Here is a 4,972-nt window from a genome sequence, read left to right on the forward strand (position 1 = left end):
GCAGTAGTTTCTTCTGCCACAAAACCGGCAAGATTGATGTTGAGTGGGAGAACAGGGCGTTGGAGCGGCTCCGACTGAACTGATGGCGGCCAGCAATTAACATGGAAACAGAATTGTCGACTCTTAATTATTTACCAATTTTTCTACCTACCTTCCATGACATGTTAAGCTATTGGCAATAGGTATGAGTTACTTTTTAACACAAACGGATATTTATTGTACTCTTACAACCATCAACACCAGCCACCTGTTATCATGATCATGGTGTGGCGGCTGTCCACCTGTGTGTGTGTGTATTTACCTGGTTGTACCTAGTTGTAGTTTTACAGGGCCTGGGCATTATGCTCGTGTGGTCCCGTCTCCGTGTCTGCATTTATCCAACTTATCTTTAAAGCTTTGCACACTCCTCGCTGATACTATATCCTCTCTCAGACTGTTCCAAACCTCTACATTTCTTTGCGGGAAGCTATACTTCTTTGTGTCTCTCAAGCATTTCCCCTTTCTCAATTTTTTACTGTGTCCTCTTGTATTTCTGCTTATGTTTCCTTCTGTTAGTAGCAATTCTTCATTATCTACTTCATCTATTTTGTTTAATAATTTCTAAATTTGGATTAGGTCTCCCCTTTCTCTTTTTTGTTCCAGTGTTGTTAAGTTCATTTCCTTTAATCTTTCCTCGTATATTAATCCCTCCAACTCTGGGACCATTTTTGATGCCATCCTCTGTATTCTTTCTAGTTTCTTTATATGCTTCTTCTTATGGGGGGACCACACTACCTCTGCATATTCTAATTTTGGTCTAATCATGGTAGTGATTAGCCTTCTCATCATGTCCTTGTCCATGTGGTTAAATGCTACTCCAATATTTCTCACCAAGTTATATGTGTCTCTAAAGATCCGATTTATATGACTCTCTGGTTGATTATCATCCCTCACCACTACTCCCAGATCTCTCTCTTCATGCACTTTTTTTAATGTTTCACCATTTCCCATTTTGTATATCCAGATTGGTCTTGTTTCACTTTTACCCATTTCCATAACATGACATTTTTTCACACTAAATTCCATCTCCCAATCCATACTCCATTTCCAAATTTTGTATAGGTCTTCTTGCAATATTTCACAATCTTCTTTGTTTCTTATATGTTTTTGTAATTTAGCGTCGTCAGCAAACAGGTTTATGTAGCTATTAACTCCTTCAGCCATGTCATTTACATGACATGTGTGTGTGTGTGTGTGTGTGTGTGTGTGTGTGTGTGTAGTGGGAGGCAGGGTACAGGGTTCCTCTTCTTACTAAAACCTTGATTAAAAGAAAACAAATAAATATATATAAATCCTGGGAGCTATTTTATTCTTATGTTATGTAAATGGTATGTCAATTAGTGTTTCCTATCCATGACTTTTATATGCAGATGACACAGTATATATATTAGCTGTAACACACAAGGATGCCACATGTAATAACCATACTATTGAGCCAATCTGTGGGTTCATTTTCTTCAACAATGACACCTAGTCTTTCCATATGGTCTAATTCCTTCTTAAGTTTATCCCTCAGAGCAACAGGTATTTCTCTAGGAGGGTGAGCCACAGGGACAGCACTTGGACCAAACTGTAATTCAACTGTTGGAAAGTTGGAAAGTTTTGTTTAGTGGGTGCAACATCTGTGGTCATATGCTGGAGAGAGACAGAAGGGGAAGGAAGGAAAGTTTTGTTTAGTGTGTGCAACATCTGTGGTCATATGCTGGAGAGAGACAGAAGGGGAAGGAAGGAAAGTTTTGTTTAGTGGGTGCAACATCTGTGGTCATATGCTGGAGAGAGACAGAAGGGGAAGGAAGGAAAGTTTTGTTTAGTGGGCGCAACATCTGTGGTCATATGCCGGAGAGAGACAGAAGGGGAAGGAAGGAAAGTTTTTAGTGGGTGCAACATCTGTGGTCATATGCCGGAGAGAGACAGAAGGGGAAGGAAGGAAAGTTTTGTTTAGTGGGTGCAACATCTGTGGTCATATGCCGGAGAGAGACAAGGGGAAGGAAGGAAAGTTTTGTTTAGTGGGTGTAACATCTGTGGTCATATGCCGGAGAGAGACAGAAGAGGAAAGGATTATAGGAGAAGGGAACAGACCCCAGGAGACGGGACACAACCCCCGATTAATACCTGGTACCCATTCACTGCTGGGTGGACAGGGGCGTAGGGTATCGGAAAAGCCGCCCAAATTTTTCCACTCTGCCCGGGAATCAAACCCGGGCTCTCTCAGTTGTGAGCCAAGTAATTTACCTGTACCATCCAGCAGGCATCCCAGTCCCTCAAATACATCAAAGAATTCCTCCAACATACCATTTGAACCATGAATTGTAGGCAATGTCCAGCGCACACCTGTGGTCGATGCATGTGTAGGCATTGGCACCCTTCAGCTGCATGGGCGAAACCTTAGACATCTGTGGGAGAGAGAGAAAGAGAGATTGATAAATAATATAGAGGGAGAGGAAGATAACAGTGAGATACAGGGATTTTAACACGATAATGAGGTTAACCCGGTAGCAGTGATGGGCCAAATTTGTGGCTTTACCGTGTAGTAGCGACAGGCCAAATTTGTGCCATGATATAAACCCCAAAAAAATAGATGATACATAATCTGATCGCAAATGCTTTGAGATATATGAAATGGTTTGTGTGAGGGGCGGTTTTTTCTCATTTTTCTCGCTTGGAGGGACCATTAAGAAACATGATCCCCGCTGCTACTGGGTTAATATCTGCCTTTTTATGAGCGTTTTTTCAAGTTCATTGCACAGAGGAAGGGTCAGACTACCACCAGGGTCATTAAACTACCCCTGGAAATGCCCCAAACACCTATGAAAGCCTTGCCAAGTATTTTTTTTCTACAACAAAGGAGACAGCTCAAGGGCACACACAAAAAAGGAAACTATATTAAAAAAAAGCCTGCTACTCGCTGCTCCCAAATACCATGTGTCAATTTCTGTGCAGATGACAAAACCCTGGATCTTCAAGTCCCTCCCTGTCTTAGGCTGTGGGGGGAGTCTCAACGCCCTGCCCCTGCTGTGGGTGGTGTGGGGGGGTGTGGGGGTCTGGTGCAGGGCCTACAGCTCCACCGTCAGGCTCAGGGGGGAGTCTCCAGGTCTGACAGGTGCTGGGGGAGGGGGAAGGCACCATATCAGAACACTCCTTACCCTGAGAGCATGTCAAGATATGTAACACAGCAACATTCAGTAGATATGTACCATTAAAACCTCTTGTAAACCCAGCCATTAAAACCTCTTGTAAACCCAGCCAGTAAAACCTCTTGTAAACCCAGCCATTAAAACCTCTCTTGAACCCAGCTATTAAAACCTCTTGTAAACCCAGCCATTAAAACCTCTTGTAAACCCAGCTATTAAAACCTCTTGTAAACCCAGCTATTAAAACCTCTTGTAAACCCAGCTATTAAAACCTCTTGTAAACCCAGGCATTAAAACCTCTCTTGAACCCAGCTATTAAAACCTCTTGTAAACCCAGCCATTAAAACCTCTTGTAAACCCAGCCATTAAAACCTCTCTTGAACCCAGCCATTAAAACCTCTCTTGAACCCAGCTATTAAAACCTCTTATAAACCCAGCTATTAAAACCTCTTTTAAACCCAGCTATTAAAACCTCTCTTGAACCCAGCTATTAAAACCTCTTGTAAACCAATGCAGCTATTAAAACCTCTTGTAAACCCAGCCATTAAAACCTCTCTTGAACCCAGCTATTAAAACCTCTTGTAAACCCAGCTATTAAAACCTCTTTTAAACCCAGCTATTAAAACATCTTGTAAACCCAGCCAGTAAAACCTCTCTTGAACCCAGCTATTAAAACCTCTTGTAAACCCAGCCATTAAAACCTCTCTTGAACCCAGCTATTAAAACCTCTTGTAAACCCAGCTATTAAAACCTCTTGTAAACCCAGCCATTAAAACCTCTCTTGAACCCAGCTATTAAAACCTCTTGTAAACCCAGCCAGTAAAACCTCTCTTGAACCCAGCTATTAAAACCTCTTGTAAACCCAGCTATTAAAACCTCTTGTAAACCCAGCCATTAAAACCTCTTGTAAACCCAGCCAGTAAAACCTCTCTTGAACCCAGCTATTAAAACCTCTTGAACCCAGCTATTAAAACCTCTTGAACCCAGCTATTAAAACCTCTTGTAAACCCAGCCATTAAAACCTCTTGTAAACCCAGCTATTAAAACCTCTTGTAAACCCAGCCATTAAAACCTCTTGAAAATCCAGCCATTAACACCTCTTGTAAACCCACCCATTAAAACCTCTCTTGAACCCAGCTATTAAAACCTCTTGTAAACCCAGCTATTAAAACCTCTCTTGAACCCAGCTATTAAAACCTCTTGTAAACCCAGCTATTAAAACCTCTCTTGAACCCAGCTATTAAAACCTCTTGTAAACCCAGCCATTAAAACCTCTCTTGAACCCAGCTATTAAAACCTCTCTTGAACCCAGCTATTAAAACCTCTTGTAAACCCAGCTATTAAAACCTCTTGTAAACCCAGCTATTAAAACCTCTTGTAAATGCAGCTATTAAAACATCTTGTAAACCCAGCCATTAAAACCTCTCTTGAACCCAGCTATTAAAACCTCTCTTGAACCCAGCTATTAAAACATCTTGTAAACCCAGCTATTAAAACCTCTTGTAAACCCAGCTATTAAAACCTCTCTTGAACCCAGCTATTAAAACCTCTTGTAAACCCAGCTATTAAAACCTCTTGTAAACCCAGCTATTAAAACCTCTTGTAAACCCAGCTATTAAAACCTCTTGTAAACCCAGCTATTAAAACCTCTTGTAAACCCAGCCATTAAAACCTCTCTTGAACCCAGCCATTAAAACCTCTCTTGAACCCAGCTATTAAAACCTCTTGTAAACCCAGCTATTAAAACCTCTCTTGAACCCAGCTATTAAAACCTCTCTTGAACCCAGCTATTAAAACCTCTC

General features: G+C 41.4%; 1 long non-coding RNA gene across 2 annotated transcripts; it reads right to left on the bottom strand.

Moving 5' to 3' along the window:
• Positions 1-1,229: 1,229 nt before the first annotated feature.
• Positions 1,230-4,972, bottom strand: LOC126993459 (uncharacterized). Of its 2 annotated transcripts, none has more exons than XR_007747834.1 (3): positions 4,593-4,972; positions 4,022-4,517; positions 1,230-3,442 (listed from the first exon to the last, which is right to left on the bottom strand). It is a non-coding gene; the product is annotated as an uncharacterized LOC126993459 (long non-coding RNA). The 2 variants fall into 2 exon arrangements; XR_007747833.1 differs by having other exon boundaries at positions 3,897-4,517.

This window comes from Eriocheir sinensis, unplaced genomic scaffold (genome assembly GCF_024679095.1).
Source record: "Eriocheir sinensis breed Jianghai 21 unplaced genomic scaffold, ASM2467909v1 Scaffold617, whole genome shotgun sequence".
In the NCBI taxonomy this organism is placed as follows: Eukaryota; Metazoa; Arthropoda; class Malacostraca; order Decapoda; family Varunidae; genus Eriocheir; species Eriocheir sinensis.